General features: G+C 37.8%; 1 long non-coding RNA gene and 1 pseudogene across 1 annotated transcript; both read left to right on the top strand.

The window, feature by feature from the left end:
* The first annotated feature begins 3,523 nt into the window (after positions 1-3,523).
* On the top strand, positions 3,524-4,213 carry LOC120295446. Its single transcript, XR_005552832.1, has 3 exons — positions 3,524-3,664; positions 3,991-4,072; positions 4,164-4,213. It is a non-coding gene; the product is annotated as an uncharacterized LOC120295446 (long non-coding RNA).
* A 3,257-nt stretch (positions 4,214-7,470) lies between these two features.
* LOC104455381 lies at positions 7,471-12,270 on the top strand (annotated as a pseudogene).
* The last annotated feature ends 3,364 nt before the right edge of the window (positions 12,271-15,634 follow it).

Below are 15,634 nucleotides of genomic sequence, written 5' to 3'. Positions count from 1 at the left end.
TCAATTTCTGAGTAACATAAGGTACTTGATAATTATACAAAAATTCTATTCTAGGAATAGAAACAGATTAGAAATGCGTTTGGTAAAAATTTATAATTTTATTTATTTATTTATTTATTTTTTTCTTCTTGCTCTTGGACCCATTCGCTGTTTGCCGCATGACCGCCGCTCGTTGCCGCACAACCGCCGCACGACCATCGCACGAATGCCGCACGATCATCGCACGACCGTCGCACGAATGTCGTCGGTCGCAGGTGGGGTGGTGGCCGGTGGTCTTGTGGCACTAGATCTGGCTCGGGCGGCCGTAGCCCTTCGCCGCCCGGCGAAGGTTTTGTTCAATTTTCAAAAAAAAAAAAAAAGGAGATATATATACATATATTATACCCATCGAAGCCCATTGCGGAATTTTTTTTTTTTTTACCAAATGCACATTCAACTCAAAGTCCATTTGCAAAAAAAATTTACCAAACATAATCGCATTTCCCAAAGTAGTTTTGGGCTTTCAGCATTTGCATTGGGCTTAAAGCCCCTTACAAATGTTGAACCAACGCAGCCGTAGTCCCAAATCTCTCAAAGTTTACCAATTTGGTAGATTTGGCCCGATTTCTCTGTCAATCAAAATTCGCCAAATGTAAAGCACAAATGTGACCTGGGGTGGATTGAAGGCTATCCAAACTAAAAGAGTTGAGCATGTATTTTCTCAAGTTCACTGCACCGGTTCCGGAGTTGGGTCTCCTTTATCTTCTAGAACATCTTCGTTTGAGAGGACTAGACCTACAACCCCTCAAGCAGCTACTGCCTTCCTTACTTTCTTTAAATCTTCACAATTTTAGCTCCATAGGATTGCCACTATTTAACTCGAAAGTTCTGTTAGATTTGACGCTTAATTTCTTGGGATTGCAATAAATTCAGCTCGGGGGACTTTCACAATTGTAGCACTTATATTTGCTCAGTTGTGAACTTCGGAGCTTATCCATACCATATAGCTTATGGACATTGTATGTACGCTGTTGCCCTAATATGATTCAGATTTAGTCTGTTGGGATGTCGGCATCACTAGAGATATTAAATATCTATGAGTGCCGGTCAATTGGAAGGATAGTATTATGCAGTGAGGTAGGATCTCACGGGGTCCTCGATCAATCAAAGTCTTTTCGATTGAGACCGAGAGTACTTCGTCTTCCCAACGCCTTCAAGAAACTAAAATGCCTTAGATTGTCGACGTGTGAAAACCTACTTGAGATTCAAGTCGTCGACATTGTTATCCTTGCAAACGATTGAAATTTGTAGTTGCAATGCTATGGAAAATTTCAGCGGTATGTCGAAGTTGAAGAACCTTCACCATTCATTCATCGGTGGGTGCTCTAAGCTGCGGGTTGTCAAGGGCCTTGACGAACTAGAGGTAAAGTTCTTTCAACAAGTCTATAGAATTCATTTTTTTTCACTTGCAAATGTCTAGGATTCTCAAATTTGCCCTACCTTAACAAAACCAAAATCGCCATATGAGAGGAGTTATCTGACATGTGCATTGCCATTGTGCTTTACTTTCCATTTTCTTTGGTCCTCTCTTTGGTCATATTCCTCAATCCATTGACTTCATCTACAATTTATGTTCATACAGACATAAAGTGGAACTTCCAACTAGATGTCTTGTTTCATATAGTGCGTATTTATTTAAGTTTCCTGTAGTAATACTGTCTTTTCATTTTGCTTATTTCATTAATACATTGAAGTTTGATCACCTGAATGTAAGAAATTCAAGGTTAGAGATTTGCACTTTTGGACAGTCTGAGGGATATGGAAGGTCATAATGTGTTTCATCCAGGAACTTAATTTGGAAAGTAAAACTGACTTTGAAGAAAGAAAATGGGAGACTTTACACTGCATGGACTGCTGAATCATCATCTTTATGCAGCATATAGACTTCTGATGTCTTGCAGATAGGAGCCATGAGTCTGCTGTACCCTTGTTTGTGAAAAAGGCGAAGCCAATGTTAAGGAAAATATTTATTTGATGACAACTGCATTTTTGTCCTAGTATGCTGGCTAAAGAAAATCTTATTTTTCATGTAGGACAAGGCTAAAATGGAAGGAGATGCCGAAGAGCCCGATACCGAGCCTCAGTCTCCGTCCTGTTCTTCGGATCATGAAATTAGCAAGGAGCCTCCCACTGACAATGTCAGAGAAGGAACTCTGCCCGAAAGGCAAAATTAGACGGAAGAAGACTCGAACCGTATTTCCGCCACTATTGTCTATGTTTCAATCTAATATTATCATGTTACATATACTGAAGAAGTATATGATGAACTTAACCACAACCTGTTTTTGCAGGTCTTGATGAACTTGCTCCACCAAGAACTTTTTGTGATAGGTTCAGGATATGCTTAGCGAGCATATTGGAATGTGTCTGCAACCACGACTTTCCTAGCATTAAAGCTGAAGGGGGTTAAATGATGAATAGTCTTTCTGCAGTGCATGTTGATGATATCATGGATCCGTGAGGTGAGGAACGCCAATTCTTCAATTCTAGCGTGTAGGATTGCAGTTAGAGACCAAAATTTAATTGGCATAATGCTTAAATGGGCATGCAATTGGAAATGGAGGCTCCCATTTCTTAATCACGACTTGAATTTCATGCATCCCAGTCAGGCTGTATGCATTTTTTTATTTGTTTCATTACTGAATGTATCGGTCTCTTGTTTGTACACAATATTGCACTGGCGATAGATTGGGCATCATTTTTAGGACTAGATATTGAAGTCATTAATAAAATTGGAGAAGCAAGACTAATGCAATTATCGTTTTCTTTTGGCCAGACCTGAAACTAATAGTACTAACCTCATTGGAAGTATCGTGGCTTATCCTATGTAGCTATCTGCATTATGATTAAAATTTTCATCAATCCCTTAGGTGCAACCAGAATGAGCTTTGCAACAACAGAAGCAATACCAAGTGATGTTGATAAGAAAGATGAGGGTCCTGTATTTGTTGCTGGTGCCACTGGAAAAGTTGGATCACGGACTGTGAGGTTGCTTTCCAGAACTTACACTTCCAATGCAAACTGTTTTATACCTTACTTTCGTTTGATCAAGAGGATGGATTCTTCTTTAGGGAGCTTTTGAAATTAGGATATCGAGTAAGAGCTGGTGTGCGAAGTGCTAAAAGAGCAGTAACTCTTGTGCAGGTAGAAGGTTTGGTTGATCTGAACTTGCTCTCCATAGCTTGCCAGTTTCCTGCTATAATGACTCAGTTAATGACAAACTTCTTGCAGAGTGTCAAACAGAAGAAGTTTGAGGGGGATGACACGAAGGAGGGGTTTAAACGTAAGAAAATAAAATATGGAAAGCTGGGATTTATGTTCTGTTTCTTTCTTTCTAAATAATTCAAAGAGGAAATTTTCAGACGAAAGAAGAGTAGTACAAATCCATTATTGTTTATAAGATACTCTGTGATAACAAATAACGGCTATTTTCTGGTTTTTAGCCCAGCTGAAGAGAAGCTTGAAGTTGTGGAATGTGACTTGGAGAAGCCAGATCAGGTAAGGCCAGCCTTAGCCAATGCTTCTGTGGTTATATGCTGCATTGGTGCAAGCGAAAAGGAAGTTTTTGATGTGACGGGCCCATACAGAATTGACTATATGGCTACGAAGAACCTCATTGATGCAGGTAGATAAAGTCCATAAAATCAAGGGGTCACTTGAGTCCTGGCCACCGAAGATCATTTTCTTTAGTGCCTCAAGATTCTTATGCAACAATTAGATCGTTAGGTTTTTGCGTAAAGTAAGATCATTCAACTACAAGAGTAACAAATGAAGACTTGGCCAGGAGAATTGAGGAAGCAATTTGCAAAATCTTTATTGGATCTTTTACATTTATTAAAATAACCTGGTGAAACTGAATTTGACTAAACTTTATGAAAGAGAACTGTAGTTTTTATATGTGCCTTCTCTTGAAGTTGGCTCCATCAAATTGTGTTATCTCTGTTTGGACAGCAACTTCGGCCAAAGTTAACCACTTCATCATGGTTTCATCTTTGGGAACAAACAAGGTCGGATTTCCTGCGGCTATACTGAAGTAAGTGGGCTTTTTTTTTCTTTTGTGAGACTATTCTCTATTCATAAAGATATTTAAACATGATCTATTTACTGCTTTCTTGCCCCTTAAGTTTGTTCTGGGGAGTGTTAATCTGGAAAGAAAAGCTGAAGAAGCACTTATAGCCAGTGGTACTCCTTACACTGTGAGTATTTCTTGAATCAACTTTTCAGTTGAACACAGTTTTTGAATAATCTTACTAATCTACAAGTGTTAATTCAGATAGTGAGGCCAGGGGAAATGGAGCGGCCTACTGATGCTTATAAAGAAACTCATAATATTACTCTGTCAGAGGAAGATACTTTATTTGAGGCCAAGTTTCAAACCTTCAGGTAAAGTTGTCAAGTTTATTTGCATATGCATAAGTCAGCAAGCAATTTTAGACTTTCTAGCTATCAAGAAACTGAAGACATTTCTTTTTTACTGAAGGGAAAAAACCAAACGGTATATAACTTTAAAGAAAGTAAAGATATTATTTTCTGAATATGCATAAAACTTTGCTAGGAGATCTATTTTGTTTGCTTTTGGTCTGGGTGAGTGAAGCAGATGGGCCAAGCAAACATTCTGAATAAATTTTTGCATCTTTGCAAGAGATCTAAGATTCATATAGCTGATCCTATTTAGTGGGATGAGGCTTCATTTATTGTTGTTGTTTTTGCATGAGATTTAGGCTTATTGGCAGTGGCAGGACAAAGTTCCACACATTGTATGTTCTGTTTTTAATCTATTTCATATCACCTTTTAGGTGTATCAGGTTTGTTCTATCATTTCAACTCCTGGTCCTTACTGCTTTGCAGATCTGTCTGAATTAATAGTATATGTATGAGGTCTTGCACTTGTTAAAATTTCACCTCAAAAATGATGAATTGAGGAGTCACTTTTACTGTTTTTGCTAGCGTTTCAGTTTGCATTCTGAATAAATACTGCAAATATTTATTCTCTGTTTTGAATGAAAAAGATTTCCACCCTTGCAGGACTTGTGGGGGAAAATGTTCTCAGGGATAGTGTCACACATTTTCAACATTGCCAATGGTAGGAAAGGCATTTCTGATTTACTATTTCAGGTGGCAGAACTCATGGCAGTCATGGCCAAAAACTGTGGCCTTTCATACTGTAAAGTGGTGGAAGTGATTGCTGAAACAACTGCTCCACTGACTCCCATGGAAGAGCTTCTTGCTAAGATACCATCACAACGCCAAGGACCACAGGTATGACTCTTTCCATGTATAACCTGCTAAACTTGAAGTTTCTATCAATATTATTATAATGCCTTTTACAATTATTCACAAGAGGAAATCCAGAATTTCATTACTTCTTTTAGAGTGTTTTTGCTTGTCTTAGCATGTTATGGCACTGAAAGGTAGTTAAAGTCAAATCTAACATGCTTGTAGTAATGAGAGTGAGGTATTTTTTTTGCAATTCAGGTTTTTCCTATGAAAAAAAGGGTATTAATGATTCTAGTTACAAAGCATAGGCTTAAATTTGTCATGGTTAAGCAACTTCAGTCTATAAATTGTTGTTTCCATGCTAATGGTGATTTCTTAATCTTCACACTTTGTAAAACTCTGACGCTGATTTTTTTTTTTTTTTTTTTTTTTTGGGTCTGTAACTCTGATGCTGATGTTATAAGCAATAATTTTTGCAAAAACTGTTCTTGGTTAAGCATGCTTTTGACACGGTCAAATCCTCCTAGTTAGAAATTAGTCATTGTTGATCAACTGTTACTCCCAAAAGTTTGAGGTATGGGGAAACGTATTAGCATTGTATATCAGGGTTGTATATGTCTTAGTACTCCCTTTGGTGTTTAAGCTATCTTATATAATGACATAGAATGTAGCAACAACCACATCAAATAATTGCCAGAGGGCAAACAATTGTGACAGACTTAATGACAACAAGAGGGAGTACAAAGATTCAAACCCTTCATCCGAAGCTACAATACCATGTTGAACAACTATTTTCTGAAAAGTATAAGCTAACAAAATGTGCTCAAAATTTCTATCAAGCATATATCTGGATAGTCATGTAGTGACTTGTCCTTCTCGTCTTCATGCTTAGTGGATTAGATTTGGTTTTTCTCCATACGGAAGATTTCATTAATTTAAATCTTCTATGAAGACACATTTTTGTATTGTAATTTTTAATTAATGTCCTTGTGCAGTAACAATGTAGCCGAAATAGAAATTTGGAAAAGAAGGATGAGTAATTCATATCTTTTGAAAATGTAGCGAACTTTTCAGGAACTAAAGTTCACATTTTAACATCTAGTTCTGCATATAAAGTTCATATGATTTAACTCACTGCACTTTTAGAAGTGTGAAATGAGGTTTCCAACCCTCAAATAAAATCATGAATCAAGATTCCATTTGTTTGGCTAAAAATAAATAATTTTTTTTAAAAGATCATTTATATTACTTGAAATAATTAATGAATGAAAAAAATTTCATTATCAATTAAAATATATATTTAAATATTTTCTTTAGACAATAAATATACTTTTTCGTCCATTCTTTTTTATAAGTGATACAAACTATCATTTTAAATGATTCATTTTTCGCGAAACAAATGCATCCTAATAATCCATCAACATTAGCACTCCAGAAAGCTCCATGTTTCACATATGCTACAGTATATTCAACAAATGTACTGAAAATCTAAGAATGGAAGCTTTCATAAAGGGAATAAGCTACCAAAAGTCTCAAACTATAGCCACTATAACACATTTGCTTTAAACTTTTCTTGTAACATGAAATATTCAAAATTTGTAGCTATGTGACACATTTACCATCCATTTAAGTTCTACCCCATAATTTTTTAGTTAAAATAACACCATTTTTATTTCACTTACTATGTCAATACCGTTTGCTTTTAGGTGTCCATGTAAGTAGATTTTTGATGATGTTTATTTATGGAAACTTGATGGAGGTAAGTATATCCTACATATACAAGTTTATAGTTTGTTAACATAAAATTTGGGGTAAATAAGTTATAGTGGATAAAATTTGAGATTTTTTTGTGGCTTTTTCTATTTATAAAATCAGAGCGAGTCTGATCTTGCCGGGTATCCAAAAGATAACTTACGGTTACCGAGCATCTCGGTTTTTCATGTCTCTCTCCACTGTCCACGTAACGTCCCACGATGCTCTGGTTTCCAAACGACCGAGAAGGTCGGAGATTGCGGTTGTGCTTTTGACCAGGTTTCGGTCTGCTACTAGAGCAGAGCATAAGGCCACTGTCCACGTAACGTCCCACGATTCTCATCTTAACGTCCCACGATTCTCTTCTTCTCCTCTCATTTGTCCGCGCTTGAAATCTCATCGGTGACCGTCATTACTGGATTGGATCAGGGGCATAAGGCCATTCTAAGCAACTGGACAGCCATGGCGTTCTTTCAAAGCATGATGTGGAATATTGGTCTGCAGTTAGTTTTCTGGTTAAAGGTCTGCTAGTTTCTTTGCTTCTGCGTGCCGTGCACCATCCGCATGTACTTCGATCTCAAACTTTCGGGACATTTTAGAAAGGAACTTGCGATCACTGAATTAATTTGATTTTTCGAGACCTTCATGCTCACGTGAGATTTTTCTGCAGAGGAGTGATCCGTTTCCGGCTTTTTTTTTTTTTTTTTAATAGGAGAATCACGATCCATGGAGAGAGCCCACCAATCGAATTGAAGTTGTTTGTGATTCGTGTAATGCTATTGATTTTCTCGCAACTCCATTAGTCTCTGCGGTTCCTTTTATGCTGTAGTTGTTCTTTCCAGGAAGTCCTGCTATTCTTGGTGACCAAGAAGAAGATGCCAATTGATGTTTTTGGGAGAGATTTTGATTACTTAGAAAATCAAAATCCAAACCGGAAGACCGAAGAACACATCTCGGGTCAGCACACGTGGTATGGAGAGAAGGAGGATGCAAGTGCCCCAAATTTGATATGGAGGTTTCTCACAATCGTATTCCTCGACTTACAAGTGGCCAAAAGTTACATTATTTGAGCTTGGGGTGCTGGTTTTCACGTTGCCGTTGTTTTAGAATTAAACATGTCTTTGCATCGTTTACCACGATTTAGGTTTCTGGGAAGTTATCTGCTGCTTCACCTGAACGCCTCTCTGTGACATCTCCTGATGTTGGTGCTGGGAAGCGCATCCATTCTCTACCTTCTGTAGCTGATGCTAATGTTATTCACAGACACCCTTGTCTCTACATGGTTGTAAACCCTAGGTATGGCGCATATTGGTTATGTGGTACTGGCAATGCAGCTAACAATAGGGTGACCCATTGAGGGAATTTGATTCATCAGGACTGAACAATGTTGCCTGGAAGGAAAGGGTTGATGGCTGGAAAATGAAGCAAGAGAAGAATATAGCTCCAATGAGCACTGCCCAGGCTACTTCTGAAAGAGGAGGTGGTGATGTCAATGCCAAGCGCCGATGCGCTTGTGGATGACTCTTTACTGTGAGTCTCTACGATATTAAGCTTAGTCTTCTTCTTTTTTTGGCTTAGTATTTCCTACAGTCGAATTTGGCACGTGTCGGGCTAAAAGTGACGCTGACCATTTTCACTAACTTTTCCTTTGTTGATGTTTCTTAATTATGCGGTTGTCTCTGTTTTCAACCAAAAAAGCTGTCAACATATATCGAATTGCTAGAAATTCTCAAAAATTTTCCCGACGCATGCTTTCCATTAGTATCTATAAGTACCGGTGTAATAATGTAACTGTCACTACTTTTTAATAAATCGTTCAATCTGTTAGTCGTGTTCAGTCCTTGGCTGCATTTCGCATAAATATTTTTCTTATTCTGTGGGAATGACAAAGCCAGGCTACCGAACAACAAATCCTGTGACCAATGCCTATGCTCTGTGGTTAATATCTGTGATATGTGAGGTTTGGTTTGCAATTTCTTCGATATTGATCAGTTCCCAAAGTGGTTTCTGGTAAACCATTAAACGTATCTCGACAGACTAGCAATTAGTAGTATCACTACTTCATGAATCTGGTAACTTAGGTTTTTCTTATCACCAACTTGTTTTGTCAGATCAGAATTTTTTGTGAAACTTTACATGGATATAGGCACGACGGAGAAGGAGAACCATCACAGTTAGCTGCTGTTGTCGGTACTGTCGACCCACTAAAGAACATCCTCTAGTGACAGCAAATACAGCATTCTTCGTTCTTGCAGTTGACTACCCAGTTGACAAGGTCTCATGCTATGTATCCAACGATGGAGCTACTATGTTAACTTTCGAGGTCCCTTCTGGAACATCAGAGTTCGCAAGGAAAGGGTTCCTTTTGTAAGAAGCATAGCATAAAGCCTTAAGCCTTGAGCCCCCGAATGGTGCTTCGCTCCAAAAATCGACTACTTGAAAGACAAAGGTCATCCGTCTTTGTCAAAGATCACAAAGCTATGAATGCATGAGTTTAGATCAGAATCTTGATAGTGTTTTGCAATCCCTTTGTACATTGCATCGATGTGACATGTTTACAGTTTCATGTATAGCAGAGAGTATGAGAATTTAAAGTCCTCATAAGTGGACTTGTTGCCAAGGCACAGAAGGTTCCCGAGGAAGGATGGATAATGCAAGATGGGACTCCATGGCCTGGAAAAAATACGAGGGACTGCCCCAGAATGATTCAGGTCAATTTATAATTTTGGAATGTATCTGATATTGTGATTGAGCTCATAAAATCGTACCCACCACGGATTGATTCAGGTTAATTTGTAGTTAAACTATGAGGTAGCAACACAGCAATCTCTCTCTCTCTCTCTCTCTCTCTCTCTCTCTCTCTCTCTCTCTCTCTTCGAAATCTTCTCCTCCACCCAAATTACTTCAGCAACAAAAAGTGAAAGCTTTAAAACTTTTATTGTATGTTAAGTTATTTCTTGATAGGCCCTGATTCTTTTTTTCTTTTCTGTTTCAAGTTGTTGCATTCTCTTCACAATCAATTTGAAATATATTATCTGATTTACTGATACTTATCAGAAAGTTACAATAATGATGATTACGTATCGACTGACTTAAAATTTTGTGATTATATCCACTCCATGAATTTGCCTTCCTAATGTAACACAATGGATTAGTTTCTTAACTTTTTTTCTCTTCGATAATGCAAGTATACATCAGGAAATCACAAGAGCCGAAATACTACTTGGAATACTTTATGTTTTTGGATAATGCTTTTTTTTTTTTTTTTTTTTTGGTACAATGCGACATTGGTGATGTTGTCAATTGGATAATAGTATCATTTAACTTCTATTACTAAATTTGATGGAGTGGAGCTCTCACGATAAATAAGTATGAAACTTATAAAAAATTCCAGGTTATTATATAAAGTTTGCATATCTTAAGATCTTATGGTTCCATTTTATAAAGTTCTCTTCTCATGAATATCATTGTCTGTGGCAGATTTCTCTTGTTTCCTATCGTGCTGCGTATTAAAGGCCATGACTCCACATCCAAGTTCTCTTGACTCAGTTATGATACGGGTAAAACTGTGGTTCCTGGATCCTGGAAGCAGCAATTTTTTTTCTTACTAAAACATTTGCATTACTCGCCTGCTGTCATGTTTTCTTAGGGCGAAGTGGAGGTCTTGATGCTAAGGGTAATGAGTTGCCACGTTTGATCTATGTTTCTTGTGAAAACGTCTGGGCTTCCAACATCACAAGAAAGCTGGTGCCATGAATGCTCTTGTGAGTAGATATGTCTGTTAATTATGGATGTCGATGCTTTCATGCTTTCCTTACCTTTTGTCTTATTTTATATTTAGGTGAGAGACTCAGCTGTCCTCACTAATGGACCTTTCTTGTTGAATCTTGATTGTCATCACTACATAAACAACAGTAAAGCATTGAGAGAAGTCATATATTTCTTGATGGATCATAACCTTGGGAAACATGTGTGTCATGTTCAATTTCCAAAGAGATATGACGGTGTTGACAGAAATGACAGATACACCAACCGCGATATTGTGTTCTTTTGGTTTAGGCTCTTTGTCTCTTCATTAAAATACATTTTCTTATGTTATGTCCAAGATTGCTACTTGCACTGACATCAGAATCACGTCCTCCACCGAAGCGAGTTCTTTTGTTGTGGACTAAGATTAAAACACTCTTCAGCTTCCTTGCATAACTCATTAGGCGGACATTCTGTCTTATGATCTGGACAAGCTTAAGAGGTTCGGATGGCATCCAAGGTCTTGTTTATGTTGGAACTGGGCGTATGTTCAATGGAACAGCCTTATATGGTTATGAAGCTCCTCACAAGCCAAAGCATAGAAAGTGAGGAGTCCTGTCTTCTCTCTGTGGTGGATTACGAAAGAAAGCAAGATGAAGTAAAAAGGTTTTTGACAATAAGTGGCAAACATGTAGTTCCAACTGTGCCTATCTTCAGCCTGCAAGATATAGAAGAGGTTGTGGAAGGTACAGATCTAGCTATTTCTTGGATCATTCAAATTTGGCTGGAAACTTCCTTGCAACCTCCAAACAATTGACTGGTCAACAGCAGAGAGTGGTATACAAGTTAGTGAGGCCTTGAGATCTGGAATGTAGCCTCATTTTATAGTGGCCCTTGAGGTTTTGACACTTGCCTGAGGACGACTTTTGTCCCTGATGACTCGGGATTCTTACGACGACGCAATTTCTATATTCTTTCAGTAATGGAGTTTCTTAGGTTTTTCTTAATGTTTTCTTTTCTTGGATTAAACCTAGCTTCATCAATCACTTATTTCATTGAGACCTTGCTAATGTGCCTTAATAGTTCATGTTGGCAATCCTGCTCACTATCCATTTTAATGTTGCTCCTGTGTGTAAGAGCTATTAAATATCAAACAGTTCATTTCAGGTGATAGTGTTGATCTTCTGCTCAAAACTTATAATGCTGTAAGGAGCTTTAACATTTATATTAGAACCTCTCTGGCTAACATTTTATTTTCATATTCATAGGTGCTGGATTTGATGATGAAAAGTCATTGCTTGTGTCGCAAATGAGCCTGGAGAAGAGGTTTGGTCAGTCTACTGTCTTTGTGGCCTGTACATTTATGGAGAATGGTGGCGTTCCTCAATCTACAACTCCAGAAACCCTTCTTAAAGAGGCTATTCAAGTCATCGGTCGGGGTTATGAGGATAAAACGGACTGGGAAGTGAGGTATGTGAGCTTATTATAATATTTATTCCATTAGAGTGTTTGTTGTTTAAGAGAAAAAGATACATGAGTAGCATGCGGTGTCTAGCAAGTCAAGAAGACATCGAGCTAGCCTTCATTCTATAGTTGTTCCTAAAATAGTAGGATGAATAGCATCCTTGTATTATGCCATACTACGACCAGCTTAGCTCGAGCATTCAAATCCTTGAGCAAGATGCACGAAACATTTTAGGCATGAAACTGGTTTTGGCCTGCTATGGCCTTATAAGGAGAGTAGCATAAGCTTTTGACCAATTTGTGCATGGGAGGCCAATCCCGCCTTCGGAGTTTCTAGAGTTATAATTGTTCAATCTTAGAACTCTTAGCACAAACGTCCTAACGCCACTCCCATGAACCAATTGTATCATCATTTCTACATCACTTGCTCTTCACCTTGACGCCACAAAGTTCCACTCTCAAGGGTATATGAGTATGGGAGAATTTGGTCCATGACATTCTCCCCTATTTAGTTCCACAACACCCTTGTTGCAGGCTGTTTAGTCGCTTCCTTGCGTCGCTTCAGTACCATAAATGCTGCTCGATCGAGTCTTACATGAATGGTGGACGCTCACCCAACAAACAAGCCACTACACTCCATTAGTGTCTTCCGCTGATCAAAGCTGCTCGGGTATCTTTGGTCACTCGTGCTCTCCTTGATAAGTATGGCATTTTGAGCCAACTGCACTTTTCGTAGCACCCTCTTTCTCCTACTAAGCTTCTCTTGATCTTAGCAGACCAATGAAGGTTTCTCCTCTTGTTCAAAATGTGGTAGCAAACCCATCTTAAGATTTGCCACTTGATCTGAGAACCTTTTTTTTTTTATTCAATGAGCAATTCGGTTTCTTCCTATACTCCCATTGTCTTTCAAGAAGCAAGTTAAGACTTGTACCTTGTTTGAGCCCCTTTTGCTTTGGCAATTCACTCTCCGCCGTCATAGGATCAGGTAGACCATAGGAATTCCTTGAATTACCATATCTATTGGAGGGATTATGCCCTGATGCCATTTTTCATGGGTTGATAGATCCTTGACTGTGAAATAGCCAACTCGGCACTCGGCGAGTCGAGAAGACATCATTCTATAGTTGTTCATAAGAACAGTATGATAAATAGTATCCTCATTTTTGGTCAAAACAAGTAATTTTCCAACTTGGTAGGTCACTTTGTAAGATGAAATTTGACTTGTATTCTAGTATTTCTACTGATGCCTTTTTTTCCCTCCAGTATTTTGTTCGATTGCTTGAACATGATCTTTCTTTTGCTTGTAGTGTAATCATAAACCCCATGGAAGATGTCCTTCCCTAAGGAAGTGCCAAGGTCTATTCCTAGTTCCCATTATGTAAAATCATATCAAATAAAGCAAAATGGTACTTTCACATGCTCGTGAACATTATCTAAGCAAGGGATTTACGACTCCAAAATACTCATGATAACTAGAAATTAACATTCTATTTTAGTTGATAAATTGATTCCAAATAGTAAGGTGCTTAACTTAGTGCTTCTTCGAAGTTCTCCATATCAAATATTAGGCAAGATGGTTAATTGGGGTTGAAATTCTTATCATGTGATAAAAATGAAAGGGTTATTTGGGAAAATTATTAAAAAGCGGATAATCATATCTTGAAATGCCAGCTATAGTTCAAAAACTTATATATTTAGAATGACCCATATTCCAATAAAATCGTCACTCTTAGAAAGAAGGAATAACGAAGCAATGCTAATAATGGAGACCAAAACCTGGATACATAGACTTATTAGTGAAGAGTCAACATATTTGGAAGTCACGAGAACTAAATAAAAATAGGTCTTGGTAGTAGAGATTTATGAGTTTGCCATGCATGGAAAATGCCAAGTAGGCAAACATGTCAAATAGGCAAAAATCCGATGCTCTAACATTGATGCCACCAAAGACAAGCCAAGGAATTGAGGGGTTGTGTAGTTGCAACAAACTGTTATGCACATAAAGAGCATCTCCTCTCTAAATTGCCCCATTGTTTTAAACAAATTGTTTCTAGACAAACTCTCTCTGGGAGCCCATTTCAGGATGCGCTTAAATAGTCATCTTGAATGTGCATCAAGAATTGAGAGTTTGTTCGGAAACAATTTGTCAGAAACAATGGGGCAATTCAGAGAGGAAATGCTCTTTATGTGCACGATAGTTTGCTGCAACTACACAACCCATCAATTCTTTGGCTTGTCTTTGATGGCGATAATATTGGAACATCAGATTGCCTATTTTGCAAGCCCATAAATCTCTGCTATCAAGACCTTATTTATCCAATTCTCGTGACTTCCAAATATGCTGACTTTTCTCTAATAGGTTTATGTATCCAGGTTTTGGTCTCCATTATTAGCATAGCTTCGTTATTCATTTTCTCTAAGAGTGATGGTTTTAGTGGAATATGGGTTACTCTAACTATATATATAAGTCTTCGAATTATAGTTGATATTTCAAGGTATGATTGCTTGTTTTTTGAAATTTTCTGAACCCTTCTATTTTCATCTCATGATAAGAATTTCCACCTCAATTGACCATTCTGCCTTATATTTGTTATAGAAACTTTGGTGAAGCATTAAGTTAAGCACTTTATACTATTTGAAATCAAATTATCAATTGAAAATAGAATGTTAATTTCTGGAGTATTCATGAGTATTTTGGAGTTGTGAATCCTCCCGCTTGGATAATGTTCATGTGCACGTAAAAGTACCCTTTTGCTTTATTTGATGTGGTTTTGCATAATGGGAAGTAGGACTAGACCTTAGCGCTTTCCTAGGGAAGGACATTTTCCATGGGGTTTATGATTATACTGCGAGCAAAACGGTAGCTGCAACTAGCAAGTGGTAGCTGTGGCACTACATGGGTGAAAAGCACTTGCTAGTGATATAGACATCTGTGTCCATTATCTACAGTCCACTATGCTTGAAGAGGAGCAAATTTTCAAGAGAAAAATTGGATGAGATATTTGACGTTGGCTTTGGAACCATTAAATAAGGGTGACATTCACACTACAATTCACATATGTACATTTTTTGATCCAAGTGTGTGTATATGTGTGTATGGCCACATGCAAAAGAAGGCGGGGTGACATTCACACGACAATTCACGTGTACATTTTTGGATCCAAGTGTGTGTATGTGTATGGCCAAATGCAAAAGAAGGTGTGCACCATATGTGAGTATATGTCCTTGCATGTGATGTCTTTTGAATGAGTCTGGCTAAATGAATGGTAAAACATGTTTCTCCCAAATTATAATGCTAGTTTTATCTCAAAAAAATCTTGGAGTACTACACCGTTGTGTCTCATGTCTCATGTGGTGTATTTGGAAATGATGTAACAAAAGAAGATTAAATGGGTATGATGCTTATTTCTACTAT

This window comes from Eucalyptus grandis, chromosome 7, assembly GCF_016545825.1.
Source record: "Eucalyptus grandis isolate ANBG69807.140 chromosome 7, ASM1654582v1, whole genome shotgun sequence".
Taxonomy (NCBI): Eukaryota; Viridiplantae; Streptophyta; class Magnoliopsida; order Myrtales; family Myrtaceae; genus Eucalyptus; species Eucalyptus grandis.
The sequence above is the reverse complement of the archived record's forward strand: the minus strand, read 5'-3'. Positions and strand labels throughout refer to the sequence as shown.